This window comes from Pristiophorus japonicus, chromosome 15 (genome assembly GCF_044704955.1).
Source record: "Pristiophorus japonicus isolate sPriJap1 chromosome 15, sPriJap1.hap1, whole genome shotgun sequence".
Taxonomy (NCBI): domain Eukaryota; kingdom Metazoa; phylum Chordata; class Chondrichthyes; family Pristiophoridae; genus Pristiophorus; species Pristiophorus japonicus.
Genome location: NC_091991.1, coordinates 94,424,383 through 94,447,975, shown reverse-complemented (window position 1 = coordinate 94,447,975; position 23,593 = coordinate 94,424,383). Strand labels below are relative to the sequence as shown.

The following is a 23,593-nucleotide window of genomic DNA, read 5'->3' as shown; positions in this document are numbered from 1 at the left end:
GTTACATTGGCAAAAGTGGGGTTACATTGGGGTTACATGATTACTTCCTGCAAATATTTATGAGGTGAACTGGAGTAAAATCTCCTCCACAGACAGTGACAATTCAACTAAAATTAACTTCAATACAAATCAAATGAAAGACCTGAAGCCCAAATGGGCATCTGTTATAAACAAAAAGACCTTTGTGCATGTTGATGCAGGTGAGGGCCTTCGATGATTCCTCCAGTTCCTGTGTCATGTAGGCTGAAGTCAGATCCAGCTTCGTGAACGTCTTTCCTCCCGTCAGCGTTGCAAATAGGTCGTCGGCTTTTGGTAGTGGGTATTGGTCCTGCAGGGAGAAACGATTGATAGTTACTTTGTAATCGCCACAGATTCTGACATTGCCGTCTCCCTTGATGACTGGCACAATAGGACTGGCCCACTCGCTGAACTCAATCGGTGAAATTATGCCCTCTCGTTGCAGCCGGTCTAACTCAATCTCTACCCTTTCTCTCATCATGTAAGGTACTGTTCTCGCCTTGTGATGGATGGGTCGCACCCCCGGAATTAGGTGGATCTGCACTTTTGCTCCTTGGAATTTCCTGATGCCTGGTTCGGAGGAAATTTGTTTAAGACCTGGGCACACGAAGTGTCGTCAGCGGGTGATAGCGCTCAGACGTCCTCCCAGTTCCAGCGTATCTTTCCCAGCCAGCTCCTGCCGAGCAGTGGAGGACCATCGCCCGGTACCACCCAGAGTGGTAGCTTGTGCACCGTTCCATTGTAGGAGACCTTTACAGTAGCACTGCCGATTACAGGAATCAGTTCTTTAGTGTAAGTTCTTAGTCTCGTGCGAATTGGAATTAAGACTGGCCTTGAGGCCTTGTTGCACCACAACATTTCGAAAGTCTTTTTGCCCATGATGGACTGGCTCGCGCCCGTGTCCAGCTTCATTGACACCGGGAGTCCATTCAGTTCAACATTCAGCATTATCGGGCTGACAATTCGTGGTGAATGTGTGCACCCTATGTACCTCTGCCTCCTCTATCTGGGGCTCTGGTTCGTAGTGATCCTCTGTGGATCTGTCACCCTCTGCAATGCGGTGGTCTGCAGGTTTAACAGGCTTAACAGCTCGCCTGCACACTCGTTGGAGGTGTCCCATTGTTCCACAGCCCTTGCAAATGTACTCTTTGAATCGGCATGAATGGAAACAATGATCACCCCCGCAGCGCCAACAAGGTGTTAATGGCCTTGCATTCATCACCCTTGATGGTGGACCCTGAGACATTTGTGGATGTGTAGCTGCAGGTATGTGTGACCTGCCCCGTACGTTACGATTCAAAAACAATATTACTTTGTTCGCAGTACTTGTAGAAGCACTTTTGTGCTGAGAGATTTGCTTAATATTGTCACTGGTGGCAATGAATGCCTGGGCTATCGCTATGGCCTTACTCAAGGTTGGGATCTCCACAGTCAAAAGTATGTTGCGAAGTATGTTTCGTGGCCAATGCCAAATTTCTGAGCATGTGCTCCAAATGTCCTTCAAATTCACAATGTCCTGCAAGGCGTCTCAGCTCGGTGACATAACTCCCACTTCCTGGCACTTCAGGCCTTTTGTAGGTATAGAACCGGTACCTCGCCATCAGAACGCTTTCCTTCGGGTTCAAATGCTCGCGGACCACTGCGCACAAATATCGTACGATTTCTGCTGGAGTGAGCAGATTCTCCATGAGGCCATACGTTGGTGCCCCACAGATGGTGAGGAGGATCGCTCTACGTTTGGCAGCGCTCTCTTCCCCATCTAGCTCGTTGGCCACGAAGTATTGGTCGAGTCTCTCTACAAAAGTTTCCCAATCATCTCCCTCCGAAAATTTCTCAAGGGTGCCCACTGCTATCTGTATCTCGTCACCAGTTGTTATGTATGGAGAAAGAGTCAGACTGAACACTGTGAGCTCAAAGTAAAGTGTGACCTTACTCTTTTATTGCAGGTCTCCAGAGTGCCTCTCCACCCTGATTCAATAAGATCATGGCTGATCATTCACCTCAGTACCCCTTTCCTGCTTTCTCTCCATACCCCTTGATCCCTTTAGACGTAAGGGCCATTTCTAACTTGCACCTGAATATATCCAATGAACTGGCATCAACAACTCTATGCGGTAGAGAATTCCACAGGTTATCAACTCTCTGAGTTAAGAAGTTTCTCTTCATCTCAGTCCTAAATGGCTTACCCCTTACCCTTAGACTACGTCCCCTGGTTCTGGACATCCCCAACATCGGGAAAATTCTTCCTGCATCTAAACCTGTCCAGTCCCGTCAGAATTTTATATGTCCCTATGAAATCCCCTCTCAACCTTCTAAACTCCAGTGAATACAGGCCCAGTCGATCCAGTATCTCCTATTATATCACTCCTGCCATCCCAGGAATCAGTCTGGTGAACCTTCCCTGCACTCCCTCAATAGCAAGAACATTCTTCCTCAGATTAGGAGACCAAAACTGAACACAATATTCCAGGTGAGGCCTCACCAAGGCCCTGTACAACTGCAGTAAGACCTCCCTGCTCCTATACTCAAATCCCCGAGCTATGAAGGCCAACATACCATTTGCCTTCTTCACCGCCTGTTGTACATGCATGCCAACTTTCAATGACTGATGTACCATGACACCCAGGTCTCGTTTCACCTCCCCTTTTCCTAAACTGCCGCCATTCAGATAATATTCTGCCTTCGTGTTTTTGCCACCAAAGTGCACAACCTCACATTTATCCACATTATACTGCATCTGCTATGCATTTGCCCACTCATCTAACCTGTCCAAGTCACACTGCAGCCTCTTAGCATCCTCCTCACAGCTCACACTGCCACCCAGCTTAGTGTCATCTGCAAACTTGGAGATATTACACTCAATTCCTTCATCTAAATCATTAATGTATATTGTAAAGAGCTGGGGTTCCAGCACTGAGTCCTGCGGCACCCCACTAGTCACTGCCTGCCATTCTGAAATGGAGCCGTTTATCCTGACTCTCTGCTTCTTGTCTGCCAACCAGTTCTCTATCCACGTCAGTACATTACCCCCAATACCATGTGCTTTAATTTTGCACACCAATCTCTTGTGTGGGGCCTTGTCAAAAGCCTTTTGTAAGTCCAAATACACCACATCCACTGGTTCTCCCTTGTCCACTCTACTGGAAACATCCTCAAAAAATTCCAGAAGATTTGTCAAGCATGATTTCCCTTTCATAAATCCATGCTGACTTGGACCGATCCTGTCACTGCTTTCCAAATGTGCTGCTATTTCATCTTTCATAATTGTTTCCAACATTTTCCCCACCACTGATGTCAGGCTAACCGGTCTATAATTACCCGTTTTTTCTCTCCCTTCTTTTTTAAAAAGTGGGGTTACATTAGCTACCCTCCAGTCCATAGGAACTGATCCAAAGTCGATAGACTGTTGGAAAATGATCACCATTGCATCCACTATTTCTAGGACCACCTCCTTAACTACTCTGGGGTGCAGACAACCAGGCCCCGGGGATTTATCGGCCTTCAATCCCATCAATTTCCCCAACACAATTTCCCGCCTCATAAGGATATCCTTCAGTTCCTCCTTCTCACGAGACCCTCGGTCCCCTAGTACATCCAGAAGGTCATTTGTGTCTTCCTTCGTGAAGACAGAACCAAAGTATTTGTTCAATTGGTCTGCCATTTCTTTGTTCCCCATTATAAATTCACCTGATTCTGACTGCAAGGGACCTATGTTTGTCTTCACTAATCTTTTTCTCTGCACATATCTATAGAAGCTTTTGCAGTCAGTTTTTATGTTCCCAGCAAGCTTCCTCTCATACTCTATTTTCACCCTGCTAATTAAACCCTTTGTCCTCCTCTGCTGAATTCTAAATTTTTCCCAGTCCTCAGGTTTACTGCTTTTTCTGGCCAATTTATATACCTCTTCCTTGGATCTAACACTATCCTTAATTTCCCTTGTTAGCCATGGTTGAGCCACCTTCCCTGTTTTATTTTTACTCCGGACAGGGATGTACAACTGTTGAAGTTCATCCATGTGATCTTTCAATGTTTGCCATTGCCTATCCACCGTCAACCCTTTAAGTATCATTTGCCAGTCTATTCTAGCCAAGTCACGCCTCATGCCGTCGAAGTTCGCTTTCCTTAAGCTTAGGACCCTAGTTTCTGAATTAACTGTGTCACTCTCAATCTTAATGAAGAATTCTACCATATTATGGTCACTCTGCCCCAAGGGACCTCGCACAACAAGATTGCTAATTAGTCCCTTCTCATTACACATCACCCAGTCTAGGATGGCCAGCTCTCTAGTTGGTTCCTCGACATATTGGTCAAGCAAACCATCCCTAATATACTCCAGGAAATCCTCCTCTCCCGCATTGCTACCAGTTTGGTTCGCCCAATCTATATGTAAATTAAAGTCGCCCATGATAACTGCTGTACCTTTATTGCACACATCCCTTATTTCTTGAATAAGAGTAAAGAAGTCTTACTACAACTATACAGGGCCTTGGTGAGACCGCACCTGGAGCATTATGTACAGTTTTGGTCTACTTACCCAAGGAAGGATATACTTGCCATAGAGGAAATGCAACAAAGGGTCACCAGATTGATTTGTGGGAAGAGGGGATTGTCCGATGAGGAGATTGTCCGATGAGGAGAGATTGAACAGACTAGGCCTATATTCCTTAGAGTTTAGAAGAATGAGAGATGATCTCATCGAAACATTAAATTCTTAAGAGGCTTGACAGGGTAAATGCAGGGAGAATATTTTCCCTGGCTGCGAAGTCTAGAATAAGGGGTCGGCCATTTATGACTGAGATGAGGAGAAATTTCTTCACTCAGAGGGTGGTGAATCTTTGGAATTCTCTACCCCAGAGGGCTGTGGATGCTCAGTTGTTGAGTATATTCAAGACAGAAATCGATAGATTTTTGGATAATGGGAATCAAAGGATAAGTGGATAGTGCAGGAAGGTGGAGCTGAGGTAGAAGATCATCTATGATTTAAACAGCAGAGCAGGCTCGAGGGGCTGTATGGCCTACTCCAGCTTCTATTTTTTATGTTCTTAATCTCCTGGACACTGCTGGAGCATCCCAGGAGAAAAATCATAGGGGCAGTCAAACACTTTTGTTTATTAGTTATAAAAACATTGGAGATGGGAACAAAGGCTGTTTGACTTGGTGGGGCAGTTGGAGGCAGGAGGGCTGGTGATGAAATCTCCAGGAATACATTCAATCAGAGTTGCCGGCCCGACACTAATAGTGAGCAATGCTCCCTGTAATTTTGTTTGGCACTTCAAGGCTGCTTTAAGGGGTTGTGTGGGCCATTCAGAATACCATGTATTCACTGCTTTTCTCATTAAAAAGCCGTCAAGCCAGCTATGCAGGGTCACTGGAGCTCTGCGCGACCACGCAGCTTAAGAATATTAAAAAATAGGAGCAGGAGTCAACCATTTGGCCCCTCGAGCTTGCTCCATCATTCAATAAGATCATGGCTGATCTGATCATGGACTCAGCTCCACTTCCCTGCCCACTCCCCATAACCCTTTACTCACATCGCTCAAAATTCTGTCTATCTCCACCTTAAATACATTCAATGACCCAGCCTCCACAGCTCTCTGGGGCAGAGAATTCCATAGATTTATAACCCTCAGAGAGAAGAAATTCCTCCTCATCTCCGTCTTAAATGGGAGACCCCTTATTCTATGACCCTAGTTTTAGTTTCCCCTATGAGTGGAAATATCCTCTCTGCATCTGCCTTGTCGAGCCCCTTACTCTCTTATAAAGTTTCAATAAGATCACCTCTCATTCTTCTGAACTCCAATGTATATAGACCCAACCTACTCAACCTATCCTCATAAGTTAACCCCCTCATCTCCAGAATCAACCAAGTGAACCTTCTCTGAACAGCCTCCAATGCAAGTATATCCTTCCTTAAATACGGAGACCAAAACTGTACGCAGTACTCCAGGTGTGGCCTCACCAATACCCTGTACAGTTGTAACAAGACTTCTCTGCATTTATACTTTATCCCTCTTGCAATAAAGGCCAACATTCCATTTGCCTTCCTGATTCCTTGCTGTACCTGCATACTAACTTTTTGTGTTTCATGTACAAGGACCCCCAGGTCTCTCTGTCCTGCAGCATTTTGCAATTTCTCTCCATTTAAATTATAATTTGCCTTTCTATTATTTCTGCCTAAGTGGATAACCTCACATTTTCCCACATTATACTCCATCTGCCAAATTTTTGCCCACTCACTTAGCCTGTCTATATCCCTTACAAGGAACATTAATAGTGAGTGCATTTTAGTCCAAACTCGAAGTACCAGCTTTAAGTTTACAGCTATCTGGAGAGAGTACAATCCCATCCCTGCTTGTTTTTGAGTTTTTACTGGACTCTTTTCTTCTGCCCATTACCTAACTCGCAACAAGTCTTGTTCACCCAACACTCCTGTGCTCATGGACCTACATTGGCACCCAGTCCAGAAACACCTCGATTTAAAAATTCTCATCCGTGTTCAAATTCATCTATGGCCCCTCCCCTCTCTGCAACCCCCTCCAGCCCTACAACTTTGTGAGCAACTTAGATGAGCTAGTTTATCTGTAATATTATTGCCTTGTGTACTTCCTGTTGTAAAATTCTTGTCATTTTTTGTGTCAACCCTTTAACAGAAATTCGAGCCCATGAAATTGGAGTGCGATCTGTCTTCAGCGCACGCTAGACGTATCTAATGAGGATGCCAGCAGAAGCTGGCAGATTGGACCAGCGGCCTCATTACTACAGTGCCGCGGTGCGAGTACCAATCGTAGCTCGCCAATGATGCAACATGGTCCGTATTGGTGAGTCCAGGACAGGGAGGCAATCGGGAGGTTGTAAAAGGTGATTGGCAGCCGCTCGCAGTTTTATTGTGAGGCCAGGAGAAGCACTCCTGCTCCCACGTTGGGGCAAGTGTTTTTTTAAAAACACTTGCCACATTGCAGCATTATTTGGAACCCACCAGGATCTCGGCGCTCCTCCAATTCCGGCCTCTTGAGCATCCCCGATTTTAATCACTCCACCATTGGCGACCATGCCTTCAGCTGCCTGGGACCTCAGCTCTGGAACTCCCTCCCTTAACCTCTCGACCTCTCTCTCTACCTTTAAGTCACCCCTTAAAACCTACCTCTTTGACCAAGCTTTGCTCACCTGTCCGATTCTCTCTTTATTGGCTTGATACGCAATTTTGTCTGATAGCATCATCATAGGCAGTCCCTCGGAATTGAGGAAGACTTCCTTCCCCTCTTAGAATGAGACCTTAGGTGGCTGAACAGTCGAATACAAGAACCAGAGTCCCTACCACAGGTGGAACACAGTCGTTGAGGGAAGGAGTGGGTGGGGCAGGTTTGCCGCACGTTCTTTCCGCTGCCTGCAGTCAGCGATGAGACTCGAGGTGCTCAGCATCCTCCCCGATGTGCTTCCTCCACTTAGGGCGGTCTTTGGCCAGGGACTCCCAGGTGTCGGTGAGGATGTTGCACTTTATCAGGGAGGCTTTGAGGGTGTCCTTGTTATATTTCCTCTGCCCACCTTTGGCTTGTTTGCCATGAAGGAGTTCAGAGTAGAGCGCCTGCTTTGGGAGTCTCCTGTCTGGCATGCGGACAATGTGGCCTGCCCAGCGGAGCTGATCAATTGTGGTCAGTGCTTCAATGCTGGGGACGTTGGCCTGGACGAGGACACTGATGTTGGTGCGTCTGTCCTCCCAGGGGATTTGTAGGATCTTGAGGAGGTATTTCTGCAGCGACTTGAGGTGTCTACTGTACATGGGCCATGTCTCTGAGCCATACAGGAGGGCGGGTATTACTACAGCCCTGTGGATCAGAAGCTTGGTGGTAGATTTGAGGGCATGGTCTTCGAACGCTCTTTTCCTCAGGCGGTCGAAGGCTGCACTGGCGCACTGGAGGCGGTGTTGAATTGCCTCATCAATGATTGCTTTTGTTGATAAAAGGCTCCCGAGGTATGGGAAAAGGTCCACGTTGTTCAGGGCCACGCCATGGATCTTGATGACTGGAGAGTGCCTTTGGATGTTTTACTACATTAAAGGTGCTATATAAATGCAAGTTGTTGCTCATGTGGCAGACTCCAGGGTTGCTTCACAATATTTCATCCACTTCTCCTTATTACAAGTGACTCCATTATCAGGAGTGAGGGGTCAGGCTCCTCCTTTCCTCCCCCTTTCTACTTGGCTCCTTTTTGCAGACGATTGGTCCTTTTGATGCCTTCCAGCTTCCTGAGGCCTGGCTGGTGATTGGAGGGCGGTGGGAGCTGGCTGCTGGTTGGGGGGCATGATGGGGGCCGGGCTTCATGGGGAGGGGGGGTGGCAGGATTCACAGGGAGGGGCTGCTGCCCTGGAGGGCGGGGCTTCCACTGATTGGCAGATCCCCGGATTTGAATTGGCTGACATGCTGCGTGCACCGCCGTACCAACAGCCGGTCCCGGGCTGCCCAGCAACGGCACCGAGAGCCTGACCGGTGGAGGGGGAGGGGGATAGAGGGTCAACAGGGGCCCAGGAGGCGGGGGGGATAGAGGGTCAACAGAGGCCCGGGGGTGGGGGATAGAGGGTCAACAGGGGCCCCAGAGGGGGGCAGGGATAGAGGGTCAACAGGGGCCCGGGGGGAGGGGGGCAGGGATAGAGGGTCAACAGGGGCCCTGGGGAGGGGCAGGGATAGAGGGTCAACAGGGGCCCTGGGGGGGCGGGGGGGAGGCAGAGATAGAGGGTCAACAGGGGGCCCGGGGCACTTCCCTCAATGCCCGGGGCAAATCCCTCACATCCCGGGGCACATCCCTCCCTTTCCTCCCCTCTCGCAGAGCTCTCGTTTCCCCCGCTTTCTACTACACATCTCTCATCTCTCAGTTGGTAGGCTTGCATTCTGTATTCTTCATTTTACGGAAGCCAGGTTTCCTTTCTAGACCATGTTTCAGCAAGCAGCATTTCCATTGTTGCTGCCAATAACTTGAAGGGTGGGGCAGGGCAGGGCTTGTTTGCTCTGCAGTAGACCTCGGAGTAGTTAATACAAAGATTCCCAATCCTCCTTTGTAATGAGGGCTGTCTATTTACAGGTTTACGGTTAAATAAAATAGTCAGTTGGTTTATAGCCAGAGCTTCAGTTGGATATTCATCGACCGAAGATGGGACATATTTCAGGAAGCCTGAGTATCTGTGAATCATGGACGGGGGAGAGCAGGAGCATAAAATCACCCCAACTCTCAATTCCTTCTCTGTGGGATTAGGTACTTTGTGGCCTTCCAGTTGGCCTCAGGGCAGGTGGGTTGAGATGGAATATTGACCACACCACAATATGAGGATAGGATTGGATTTGGCTGTAAGACAGCCTGCCAGCACTCATTGTCAAAGATCACACATGAAGAATGGCCATTTGGATGAGGTACCAGAGGGATCTCTTTCCATGTAAATGTACTGCAGTAAGACTCAACACACTCAGGAAGGGAAAGGGGAAAAGGAGCAGAGAATGTTTTAGTTGGGGTGGGGGCGAGAAAGAGGAAAGGCAAGAGCGAGAACATGATAGATAATTAGTTCACCGAGCAACATTAAATAATAACACTTCCCATGAGGTGTCCAGTAATGCTCAGATTTTATTTATTTTTATCTGCTGCCAGGACTCGGTCATGTTCCTGACCTGTCCGGTCGGTCTTGTAAATTTTTGCAAAGTTGCATCATTATTGAGACACCCTTCTGGTGCAGGGCTCATTAATATTCATCATGGAATGGATAGTTGCGTGATCAATCAACCTGAAATGGAACAGAAAAACAGGAATGTAACCAAAGATGCTCAAAGTGATTGAGATTTTTCCACAAAATATTGTAGGTGGAGGAGGTTAGTCACAGCTGAGCCAGTTCTGTCCTCACCTGATATTCACACCTGCTAAACACTTTACAGCAGGAGGCACTAGATAACAATCAAGAATTTGAACTTACACAACAAGGAGCTGGTACAGAGCAGGAAGGTCCCCTGTCCAGATAAATCCATCTAGACCAGGGATTGATCTCAATCAGGGTCAGAGTATTGCTTTCATTGACTTCAATACCCTGGGTTACAGAGTGGTAAAAGTTTTCTGGTGTCTTCATTTCTGAATACTCAGTGATTGCTTGAAGTGCTGAAAACATGGTCACTTTGGAGTAAAGTTTGTTTGATGATGATGTGCCGGACAATGGGAAATTCAAACAGTTACACATCTGTGGTAGACTCAGTATTTGGATACCTGAGCTAGGCAGGCTCACAATATTCCAGGGCAGAGAGATTGACCATTCAGTCTGGCTAAAGGGACAGGGGTCAGATCCCACTTTACAGGGGAGGGGTCGGGTTACACTATAAAGGGGAGGGGTCGGGTTACACTATAAAGGGAAGGGTTCAGGTTACACTATAAAGGGAGGTCAGATTACTTTATACAGGATTGCATTTCTGAATAGATTCTAGCCCATCTGTAATGTTGAATGGGTGATTTGGTACATAGGAAAGAGTTGACCTGTAAATGAAAGTGAGCATTGATCGAGAAATGCAACATTGAGCCTCATTTGTTCAAATGTCAGGGTAGTTTAAGGCTACAACATTTATCAACTTTGGACGCACATCCTCATCAATTGCAATTTGCTATAAGGGCTAGAAATTCGGTATTGCCCCTGTTGGGGTGCTAACTTTTGTGAAACTGGAAGTTTTGCGCCGGGCGCTAATCAATCTCGCTGCCTGCTAAATTCAGTCTCAGTGCTCAAAGAATGCAGGGGAGTGCTAAATCAGGCACTAATGACATAGGTGAGTGGTGTTAGGCTCCAAGCAATAATGAATATGAGGTGTTGTGAAATTGGGAGTGAGCATTGGCGAAGGTGCCTTCCAGCATTTAAAGGGCAGGGTCACTGGGGTCTGCACGCAAGCCCCCAATGATTCGGGGAGTGCAGAACGGCAATATGCTGTGGGATGAAATGCAAAGTCCTTTGACGGCCCGCAACACTCTGGGGAATAAGCAGCCTTTTTTTGGCTCAGATTTATCCTGCGCTCTCTGCCACTCATAACTGACCTCTGGAATGGACATTCCTTGACACCTGGGGTGCATCCCTTTAAGTAGTGCCCCCCCAGACGGCTGGTTCACATCTCCGCTCCCTGGCGCTGTCGGTGCTGCTGAAGTTTGCAGATTGGGCGCCCAGCGCTAGCCTCACGTTACCTACGGCGGAAGGTGCCGAGGCACTAACTTATCACCAGCGCTATGGGGTCGGCAAATTTGCCATAAGGCGCGGGATTCACCCCACCGTGGCGCTACTGCCCAAGCTCCCTGTTTGTGCCCCCGCCAGGTGCTAACTGGGGGCGTTAACCTGCCAAATGTTTCCCCCTTAGTTCTTCTCACAGCATCAAGCTTAGTAATGGATAAGAAATTTGCTGAAGACAGAAAATGACGGTAACTTATTATAGGATTTATGTCGGGATGGGTAGAGTACTGAGTGGGATGTTTCGAGAATTGGTGTTGGGACCACAGCTGTTTCAGTGGCCTGAATCTGAAATCCAATGCAAAGTGGTCAAGTTAACAAATGATGCCAAACTAGGAGGGGCAGGTCAGAAACTACAGAGTAAACTCGGCAAAATATGAGTGGGTAGAACAATGGTAGATAAAATTTAATGCAGATAAGGGTACGATACTGTATGGAGGAGGGAAAAATGGGCAACACATGCACTGCATTAATGGTGCTGATATAACTAAGGGCGAAGTTGGAAGCGACTTCGCATTTTTAGACTCGATGCTAAACATGTTCAACAAATGCAGAGCAGCAATCACCAAATCAAATAGGATGTTGAACTCCGTGGCAAAAAGTAGAATACAAAACATGGGAACTAATGATCAAACGGCAGAGCTCTGGTCATACTGCACCATGAGTACTGGATCCAGTGTTGGTCACAGAGGCACAAGGGAGACATTTAACCTTTGGACGCAGAGCAGGGCCACAAGATTAATTTCTAATATCAGAGGTCTGAATTATGATGCAAGCTGGAGACACTTTGGCTCCTCGGCTGAGAAAGGAAGCATCTGATAGGTGATCTTTATAGAGGTGCACATGTTTGTTAAAGAATGTGAAAAGTAAATCCAGAATATCACATGGAACATATGCAATAATTTTGGCAGGAGATCAGCCCTTTACGCTGTTTCTGTCAGGTTTCCTGCCAAAGTTACGATAGGAGATCTGGAGAATCCCAACTACTTTAAATTGCAAACATACTTTGAATCTTTATCCACTAAGTGTTCTTATATCAGAAAGTTCCTCTTTCATCTTGTGATGGACACATGGAATGGACTCCCACATAGAGTAATGGAGGTGAGAACCTTGAAACATGAGAAATAAATGGGTGCTGCAATGATCAGGTAGGATAGGTCAGGATGGATGAATTATGATGGATCGAATGACCTAACACATCCGTAATTATCTTCTGACAGTTGAGTCCACTGTCTGCCCATTTAAAGCCCAACCTCAAAATTGCATCAGGCAGATGTTCCCCTTCCCATTTTCTGCTGCTGGCTACCTGTTCCTCAGGTGAGAAATGGGCGAGTGGCTATTGGAAAACCAACCTTGATGGCATGCATCCTACAATTTTGAGGGAAGGCAGAGGCAGACTAGCATAGGCTGTGACCATAATCTTCCAAATATTCTTTAATATGGAAGCTGTGTTCATGGAGGGTTAATCAAATGGGACTCGTACTGATTTATCTTTATATTAATTTAATTGTGTTCGTAACCTTTAAATTGGAACTGATTTCACTAGCTGTTTGATTTTCCTTTTAATATGGGAGTCATGAAAGTGGCAGGGAACACCCTCTTCTAGATAATTCATCTTCTCACTTTACACGGACACAGGAGAGATAGGGTTAGGTGTCTCTAAAGTTGACCGTGCTTGTATTGATACATAAACGGCTGTATGCAAAGGCCTACCTGGAAGGCGACATCTGTCAAAAGGAATGTGGGCTAGTGAGAAAAAAACTTAACACATGCACAGGAGTTTGAATGCCTTTGATAGTTTTATAACAGACTTCATCCTAAGAGCAGGAAGTAGAATCCACATGGGTGGAGATAAGAATTAACAAGGGGCAGAAATCACTGGTGGGAGTAGTTTATAGGCCCCCTAACAGTAGCTAAACTGTTCCACAGAGTATTAATCAAGAAATAAGAGGAGCTTGTATCAAAGGTAATGCAATAATCGTGGGGGGACTTTAATCTTCATACAAACTGGACAATCCAATTGACAGAAGTAGTTTGGAGGACAAATTCATGAAATGCATTTGAGACAGTTTCCTAGAAAAAGACATCATGGAACCAACCGGGGAGGAATAGATCTTGTCCTGGGTAATGAGATCGGGTTAATTAATAATTCCTAGTAAGTGATTCTCTGGGGAAGTGTGATCATAATTGAGTTTCAGAGTGGAGGGACTGCTATTGATTTCACTTTTATATTAATTTAGTTGTGTTCAGTCCCACAGGGATCTGTGTTGGGGTTTCAACTATTCACTGTATTAATGACTTCGATGATGGAATAGAAAGCCATATATCCAAATAAGCCAATGGCACAAAGATAGGCGGCGTAGGCAGTATAGATGAAAGCATAAAATTACAAAAAGCTATTATGAGATTAAGTGAATGGGCAAAACTGTGGTAAATGGATTTCAATGCGAGGTCATACACTTTGGACATAAAAAGGATAGAACAGGGTACTTTCTAAATGGTGAAAGGCTAAAAACAGTGGAGTTCCAAAGAGACTTGGGGGTCCAGGTACATAGATCATTAAAATGTCATGAATAGGTGCAGAAAATAATCAAAAAGGCTTTTATATTTAGAGGACCAGAATACAAGGGATAGAAGTTATTCCAAAGCTGGACAAAGCCCTGGTTAGACCACACCTGGGGCACTGAGCAATTCTGGGCACCACACCTTAGGAAGGATATATTGGCCTGAAGGATATATTGGCCTTGGAGGGAGTCCGGACTCCAGGGGTTAAATTATGAGGAGAAATTACTCAAATTGGGGTTGTATTCTTGGAATTTAGAAGATTAAGGAGTCATTTAATCGAAGTTTTTAATATATTAAGGGGAACAGGTCGGGTAGACAGAGAGAAACTGTTTGGGTGGGGGGTCTAGGGCTAGAAATTTGGAGCACCTGTTTGGAGTGCTAACTTTTGAAATCATGAAAAATGAACGGCAGGCGCTAATGATTCTCAGCTTCCAGTAAATTGGCTGTTAGTGCTCCAGGAAAAAACTGGAACACTCATGAGCTCAGGAGGGCGTTATAGCAGAGCGATAATGAATTTCAGTGCAATGCAATTGGCAATTCATACTGGCTCCTTCCGGCTCTTAAAGGGGAGGTTGCATCATTGTGCAGATCTTCATTATCAGCATTGCTGGCTGTGAAGGCGACCTGCACCAACTCAATGCCCTGATCGCAATGGCTGATCCCACGCCCAGGGAGAGAGTTTGTCGTTTCACCAACCAGATATTGGAGGCATTGATTACGGGAGTGGAACGAAGGAGGGTAGTGCTGTTCTCGGCCACTGGAGGGAGGCCATTGCCCCAGGTCTTCAGGGCAATGTGGAGGGAAGTGGCCAGGGGGTCTTGACCAGTCAGGGCGTACGCAGCCTGACACAGTGCCGGAAGAAATTTAACAGCCTCACTCGCGTGGTCAAAGTGAGCATGTGCTTCAACAGGTCCTACATACAAGCATCTGAACCTCAGTCTGTACTCACTGTACAAAGCACCACACTCTCCCCACCACTCACCCACCAAGCATCTGTACGTACTTAAACTCACATCCACATCTCACGCCTTGCTTACAATTAGTTATTCAACAATGGCAGGCATATCTCCCAAACACATAGCTGAACTCTGACTTGCGCACATTCGTTTCTCTTTCAGGCCAAGGTAGCCCACGGCAGGAGGGAGCAGCAGAGAGCAAGTGGGGGTGATGCGCAGCTCCAGCAACTTACAGACCTCAAGGAGCGAGTACTGCAACTCATTGAGTAGCAGGGGATGGGTGGCCGTCGGCAACATCTACTCCATTGGAGGTAACAATGGTATCTTCATCCTCTCCTCCTCATCCCACTTCCCCCTCACGCCACCATCCTTTCTCACTTTCCACCTCCTGAGAATGCATTCCTTGCTCCAATCCTGCCCTCACGCGAGTCTTGTGCCTTTATGCTGTCAAATAATCAGCAACCAGCTGAGCAGCCTGTTCCCGAGGAGAAGAGGAGGACAAGCAAAGCACTGGGTCACTGCATCTCACCCGCAGGCACCACCTGAGATACTGGCACTACGCGATCTTTAGAGGCAAGTTTAGTAGTGGGGTCTACACTGGGTGATGCACTGAGGCCTTATGGGCTGCAGCAAGGTCAAGGGGAAAGGGTAGCTTGGGAGCCAGCTCCCCGGAAGGAGAGTTCGCACATGAGTTCTGCTGCACAGGTCTCAGATGAGGGCCTCGATGGGGAAGCATTCACAAGAAGGGTGATGGGCATGCACTCCAAAATGTTCGGTCCAATGGCTTGGGTGTCGGAGAGCCTCTTGGCAAAGGTGAGGAGTGTGGAGGAGTCTGCCTCTAACATTGCACAGAGCTCTGCCATGGAGCCCATCATTTCTACTCTGCAGAGGATGGTGGACTCCCAGAGAGACCGTGCGGATCCAGACCTCGTGACGCATGTCATGGGCGATGTGGCAGCTTCCACTGCATCACAGACAGAAGTGACGCAAAGTCTTAATGCTGTAGGGATGCTGAGGTGCTGTCCCGGGGGTGTGGCAGTGGGTCAGTGGAGCAGGAACTTGTTGTCCTCTTTCAGGATGACAGCATTCATGAGCCTGCCACTCTACCATTGCACTTGTTGCTGCCTCTCATCCAGACTGACACCGCCCATCACATGTTGCGGTCTACAGCCGCACCTTCTCGGCCCAGAACTAGTCAAGGGCATCCTGCAAGGTTATTTGTAGTCTCTGGCAACAACAGTCAGCAGCCTACACTCCACTCACCCGAAACCATGTGATCTCCTGGGAGACCCCAAAAAACATGAAAAACCCAGGCCAATTTTGGAAAAAAAAATCTGGGAAATTATTCTCCGACCCATCTAGGCGATCGAAACTAGTCCAGGAGATCACTCTGGCCTTTAATTCCCTGCATGGGAAAGGAAACCTGCTGATAACCATTTACCGCCCTCCCTTAGCTAATGAATCAGTATCCTCCATGTTGAACACCACTTGGAAGAAGCACTGAGGGTAGCAAGGGCACAGAATTTACTCTGGGTAGGGGACTTCAATGCCCTTCATCAAGAGTGGCTTGGTAGCACCACTACTGACCTACTGCCCGAGTCCTGAAGGACACAGCTGCCAGACTGGGCCTGCAACAAGTGGTAACATAGAAACATAGAAACATCGAAAATAGGTGCAGGGGTAGGCCATTTGGCCCTTCTAGCCTGCACGGCCATTCAATGAGTTCATGGCTGAACATGCAACTTCAGTACCCGATTCCTGCTTTCTCACCATACCCCTTGATTCCTCTATTAGTAAGGACTTCATCTAACTCCTTTTTGAATATATTTAGTGAATTGGCCTCAACAACTTTCTGTGGTAGAGAATTCCACAGGTTCACCACTCTCTGGGTGAAGAAATTCCTCCTCATCTCGGTCCTAAATGGCTTACTCCTTATCCTTAGACTGTGTCACCTGGTTCTGGACTTCCCCAACATTGGGAACATTCTTCCTGCATCTAACCTGTCTAACCCCGTCAGAATTTTAAACGTTCCTATGAGGTCCCCTCTCATTCTTCTGAACTCCAGTGAATACAAGCCCAGTTGATCCAGTCTTTTTTGATAGGTCAGTCCCGCCATCCCGGGAATCAGTCTGGTGAACCTTCGCTGCACTCCCTCAATAGCAAGAATGTCCTTCCTCAGGTTAGGAGACCCAACATGAGGAAAAAACCTACTTGACCTGGTCCTCATCAGTCTACCTGTCGCAGATGCATCTGTCTGTCCATGACAGCATTGGTAGCAGTGATCACCGCACAATCCTTGTGGAGACGAAGTTCTGTCTTCACACAGAAGACCCCCTCCATCGTGTTGTGTGGCATTACCTCCGTGCTAAATGGTATAGATTCAGAACAGATCTAGCAGCTCAAAACTGGGCATCCATGAGGCACTGTGTGCCATCAGCAGCAGCAGAAATGTATTCCACCATAATCTGTAACCTCATGACCCGGCATATCCCTCAATCTACCATTACCATTGAACCAGGGTTGGTCCCTTGGATTGATGAGGAGTGCAGAAGAACATATCAGGAGCAGCACCAGGCATATCTAAAAATGAGGTACCTACCTGGGGAAGCTGCAACACAGGACTACATGCATGCTAAACAGCGGAAGCAGCATGCTATAGACAGAGCTAAGCAATCCCACAATCAACGGATCAGATCAAAGCTCTACAGTCCTGCCACTTCCAGTCGTGAATGGTGGTGGACAATAAACAACTAATGAGAGGAGGAGGCTCCATGAATATCCTCATCCTCAATGATGGAGCCCATCACGCAAATGCAAAAGATAAGGCTGAAGCCATCTTCAGCCAGATGTCCAAGTGGATGATACATTTTGGCCTCCTCCTGAGGTCCCCACCATTACACAAGTCAGTTTTCAGCCAATTCGATTCACTGCACCTGATATCAAGAAACAGCTGAGCGCACTGGATACAGCAAAGGTTATGAGCCCCGACAACATCCCGGCTGTGTGCTGAAGACTTGTGCTCCACAACTAGCCGTGTCTCTAGCCAAGCTGTTCCATACAGCTACAGCACTGGCATCCTGTCCACAAAAAGCAGGACAAATCCAATTCGGCCAATTACCACCCCATCAGTCTCCTCTTAATCATCAGCAAAGTGATGGAAGGTGTCATTGACAGTGCTATCAAGTGGCACTTGCCAATAACCTGCTCACCGATGCTCAGTTTGGGTTTGGCCAGGATCACTCGGCTCCAGACCTCATTACAGCTTTGGTCCAAACATGGACAAAAGAGCTGAATTCCAGAGATGAGGAGAGAGTGACTGCCCTTAACATCAAGGCAGTATTTGACCAAATGTGGCATCAAAGAGTCCCAGTAAAATTGAATTCAATAAGAATCAGGGGGAAAACTCTCCACTGGCTGGAGTCATACCTAGGTTGTGGTGGCTGGAGGCCAATCATCTCAACCCCATGACATCGCTGCAGGAGTTCCTCAGGCAGTGTCCTAGGCCCAACCATCTTCAGCTGCTTCATCAATGACCTTCCCTCCATCATAAGGTCAGAAGTGGGGATGTTCGCTTATGATTGCAGTGTTCAGTGCCATTCACAACTCCTCAGAAAATGAAGCAATCCATCGCTGCATGCAGCAAGACTCAGGCTTGGGCTGATAAGTGGCAAGTAACATTCGCACCACACAAGTGCCAGGCAATGACTATCTCCAACAAGCGAGAGTCTAACCACCTTCCCTTGATATTCAACGGCATTACCATCACTGAATCCCCCACCATCAACATCCTGTGGGTCACCATTAACCAGAAACCTCACTGGACCAGCCACATAAATACTGTGGCTACGAGTAGGTCAGAGGCTGGGTATTCTGTGGCGAGTGTCTCACCTGACTCCCCAAATCCTTTCCACCATCTACAAGGCACAAGTCAGGAGTGTGATGGAATACTCTCCACTTACTTGGATGAGTGCAGCTCCAAGACCACTCAAGAAGCTCAACACCATCCAGGACAAAGCAGCCCGCTTGATCGGCTCCCCATCCACCACCTTAAACATCCACTCCCTCCATCACCGGTGCACTGTGGCTGCAGTGTGTACCATCTACAAGATGCTCTGCAGCATCTCCTTCTTCAGCAGCACCTCCCAAACCTGCAAGCTCTACCACCTGGAAGGACAAGGGCAGCAGGCGCATGTGAGCACCATCACCTGTAAGATCCTCTCCAAGTTATACACCATCATGACTTGGAAATATATCGCTGTTCTCTCATTGTCGTTGGGTCAAAATTCTGAACTCTCTTCCTAACAACACTGTGGGAGTACCTTCACCACAAGGACTGCAACGGTTCAAGAAGCCGGCTCACCACCACTTTCTCAAGGGTAATTGGGCATAGGTAATCAATGCTGGCCTTGTCAGCAACGCCCATATCCCAGAATGAATCATTTTACAAAGCACCTATCTTCTGTAAGGTGTGATCTCCGCCACAGCCAGAAACAAATCCAGCTTTTGCTTGAAGGAATTCAGTGAGTCTGCATCCACCACACGAAACGGTAGCTCGTTCCAGAGGTCTACTATTCTCTGGGAATGCACTCGAATGCCCAAATCTTTCTATCTCCACCATCTTTAATGCCTTTTCCTGGAGGATGTATGAATGTTGAGCATTTGCCCTGCCCACATGCATAACACTGCATTTATCTAAGTTATACACCATTTTCCAGTCTTAAGATCTGCCTGAAGCAGACGAGCATCTTCTACAGTTCTAACACTTGCACAGATCTTGGTATCATTTGCAAATTGTGCCTGCCCCCAACCCCTACATCCAGATCATTAATAAAAATAGTAAAATGCAACGGTCCTAACACTGATCCCTGGGGGTCACCAGTGGTGACCGATCTCCAAACAGATCCAAGTCCATCTATAACTACTTTTTGCCTGTGTCCTGCCAGCCAGTTCTGAATACAACTCAATATATTTCCAGTAATATCAGAGGCACCGATCTGAAAGGGAAGCCTCTTATGCAATACCTTATCAAAATGTCACCGATCCTTGCAGCCCGTGTTCCCCGATGCAGGGCTCTTCGATGTCTATTTTTTTCCTCGTTGCTCATTGCCGTCGGATTGAGTTGGAGCCGAGTCATACAGGCCAGCTGCAACGTCGGGACCCAGGAGTGAGGTCGGGAGCAGCCAGGTCGGGACCCAGGGGCGAGGTCGCGAGGAACAGCGAGGTCGGGAGGGAGGGGCGGCAAGGTCGGGGCCCAGGAGCGAGGTTGGGAGGAACACCGAGGACGGGAGGAGGAGCGAAGTCGGGACCCAGGAGCGGGGTCCGGGAGAGGTGCAGTGAGTTCGAAGCCCAGCAGCGACATTGGGATCCAGGAGTGGGACAGGGTGGACCAGCAGCGAGGTCGGGGCCCAGGGAAAGTGCAGCACGGGCCAACAGCGAAGTCAGGAGGCCTACACTGCATTCTCTGAAACCCAGGGAGAGAGGACCTGTGGGAAGGACGGAGGGGGATAGTAGGAATGTGTGTGTGTGCTAAGCCCATGCAGTGGAGCCTGGTCTCCAATCATCTTGGATCCCTTCATGAGGTTGTTAAACTTCTTGTGACATTGGGTCGCAGTTCGCGGCTCCATGTCTCTAGCAGAGACGTCCTGTGCCACCTCCCTCCAAAGCCTCCGAAAAACTCTTGGCACAAGCCTCCTTCCTCCATTAAAGGGGAGGGCTGCTGCACACTCTGCACGGCCTTTTGGTGACCTCCACTGGGCCACCAGAGCATCATGAGACCGGGCCAGCGGCCTGGCACCCAAGACAGAGTGCGGGGCTGCACGATGGTGCCCTGGATCATGATAGGGCCGCCATGGTCAAGCCCACCCAAGAGTCGGCTGACAAACAAAGATTGCAGCACGGGTGCTGCAGGCCTACCCTTTAAAGAACGTCCCGACAGTGACTGACCGCCAACCTTGTGACTGGCAATTTCCACCACGGGGCGTTAAGGGGTTGGTGTGGAGAAGGGTCACCATGCATGGCAATGATGTCATCGCCGGTTGCGTGGCGACCCAGGGCGTGAATCATGGGGCGCGGCACTGCTGGGTCATCGCCTCCGGAAGTGCCCCCCTCACCCGGGCAAAAACTGCCTTGCCCCTGGAGGCACGAACAGGGTTAGAAAAAGAGGCAATTATGCCCCCCAAATCTCTCTCCAGCTGTTAAATTCTCACTGATAAAAATAGCAACCCCATCTCCCCTTTGACCTACCCTATCCTTTCTGAAAGCCTTGTAGTCCTTTAGGTAAAGTTCTGTCCCATCACTGTAAAGTCCTTACACAATACCACAAATCCACACGAGGCACATTCTATGGACAAGGCCACTCCATGACCTGAACCTTTATTCACAGGACCGAGAAGTGATGACCCTGCGTGGGACCTCCCTTTATATACCTGGGTGAACAGGTGAGGATTGTCTCTCACAAGTTCACCCCTGTGGTCAAGGTGTGCATTTCTTACGTATATACAGTATTGCAGTGTTGTTACATAAAGGTTACATACATCACATCACCTTCACCTCAACATCTTATTGGGATCATAGGTTAAGTCTCTCGGGTGGTCTGTGCTCTCTCGTGGAGTGCCGCAGTTGGGGCTTTGGTTGTTGAGCCTTGGTATGCGTATCTGTCACCTGTGATGATTCCGGCCTGTCCGGGCTGACCGCAGGGACTGTGCATGCTGCTGAATGTTCTTGTTGCTCGTTCACTGGCGGTGGTGTGAATTCCATCTCATGATCTTCCTCAGGTTCCTCAGTGTCCATGCTGAACCTTTTTTTTACTTGGTCCAGATGCTTGCGGAATATCTGCCCACTGTTACGTTTAACCACTGTGACCCGATACCCCTCTTTGTCTATTACAGTACCCTCAAGCCATTTGGGCCCCAAAGCATGATTGAGAACAAATACGGGGTCATCAATTTCTAGACATCTCCCCCTTGAATTTCGGTCATGGTACTCGTTTTGGGACTGGCGCTTGCTCTCAACAGTGTCGGACAGGACTGAATGAATGAGGGACAGCCGAGTTTTGAGTGTTCATTTCATGAGTAACTCCGTGGGCGGGACCCCCGTAAGTGAGTGCGGTCAGGACCTATAGGCCAGCAGGAGGCGCGATAGGCGGCATTGGAGGGAGTGTCCTTGAATCCGGTGTATGCCTTGTTTTATGATTTGGACCGCACGTTCCACGTGGCCATTGGAGGCCAGCTTGAACGGTGCTGTCCTAACATGATTAATGCCATTACCCGACATGAACTCCCGGAATTCGTAGTTTGTGAAACATGGGCCATTATCGCTAACAAGCATGTCCGGCAAGCCGTGGGTCGCAAAGACCGCGAGCAGACTCTCCACGGTGGTGGATGTCATGCACGAATTCAAAATGATGCACTCGATCCATTTCGAGTGCGCATCAACCACAATGAGAAACATTTTTCCCATGAACGGGCCCACATAGTCTACGTGAATACGTGACCATGGCCTGGTGGGCCAGGGCCACGGCTGAGCGGGGCCTCCCTGGGGGCATTACCTAGCTCGTGCACCTACGAACACAGTGTTCCAGGTCTGAATCAATTCCCGGCCACCACACATGTGACAGGGCAATGGCCTTCATCAGCACGATGCCTGGGTGCTCGCTGTGGAGTTCCCTGATGAATGTTTCCCTGCCCCTCTGGGACATGACTACCCGGCTGCCCCAGAGTAGGCAGTCGGCTTGGATGGAGAGCTCATCCATCCGTCTGTGAAACGGTCTGACCTCTTCAGGGCATGCTCCGTGTGCGGGCACCCAATCCCCAATCAGGACACATTTCTTAATCAAGGATAGGAGGGGATCTCTGTTGGTCCAGATTTTGATCTGGCGGGCTGTGATGGAGGAGCCTGTGCTGTCAAAGGCATCGACACCCATGACAATCTCAGCGCTTTGCTCCGCTGCCCCCTCAGTGGACAGTGGAAGCCTGCTGAGCGCGTCAGCGCAGTTTTCAGTGCCAGGCCGGTGCCGAGTGGTGTAGTCATACGCAGCGAGCGTGAGAACCCATCGCTGTATGCGAGCTGATGCATTGGCATTGACAGCCTTGCTGTCTAACAGCAGGGATGTTAACGGCTTGTGGTCCGTTTCTAATTCAAACCTCCTGCCAAAAAGGTACCGATGCATCTTTTTCACCCCATAGACACATGCGAGTGCTTCCTTCTCAACCATCCCATATCCCTGTTCAGCTTGAGAGAGTGACCTGGAGGCATAAGCCACAGGTTATAGTTGGCCCTCAGCGTTACCCTGCTGCAACACGCACCCGACCCCATAGGACGATGCATTACATGTCTGAACCAATTTCTTACGGGGGTCGTACAGGGTCAACAACTTATTTGAACAAAGTAGGTTCCGCGCTGGATTGAAAGCCCGTTCCTGACAGCCCCCCCACAACCAATCACAACCCTTACGCAGGAGCACGTGCAGTGGCTCCAACAATGTGCTTAAGTTCAGTCCCGAAATAGTTCAAGAGTCCCAGAAATGAACGCAACTCCGATGTGTTGCAGGGCCTGGGCGCTCGTTAAATCGCCTCCGTTTTGGATTCGGTGGGCCGAATCCTATCTGCAACAACCCTCCTGCCCAGAAACTCGACCTCGGGAGCCAAAAACACACACTTAGACTTTTGAGTCGCAGGCCTACCCGGTCCAGTCGGCGTAGCACCTCCTCCAGGTTGTGGAGGTGTTCCTCGGTGTCACGACCCATGATGAGGATGCCGTCCTGAAATACAATCATTCCGGGAATGGGTTTGAGCAGGTTTTCCATGTTTCTTTGAAAAATCACGGCCGC

General features: G+C 48.4%; 2 long non-coding RNA genes across 2 annotated transcripts; one reads left to right on the top strand and one right to left on the bottom strand.

Moving 5' to 3' along the window:
* The first annotated feature begins 509 nt into the window (after positions 1-509).
* Positions 510-15,002, top strand: LOC139280911 (uncharacterized). Its single transcript, XR_011596790.1, has 3 exons — positions 510-810; positions 6,669-6,836; positions 14,929-15,002. It is a non-coding gene; the product is annotated as an uncharacterized lncRNA (long non-coding RNA).
* LOC139280910 (uncharacterized) lies at positions 9,607-20,234 on the bottom strand. Its single transcript, XR_011596789.1, has 2 exons — positions 19,788-20,234; positions 9,607-9,781 (listed from the first exon to the last, which is right to left on the bottom strand). It is a non-coding gene; the product is annotated as an uncharacterized lncRNA (long non-coding RNA).
* Positions 20,235-23,593: the final 3,359 nt, after the last annotated feature.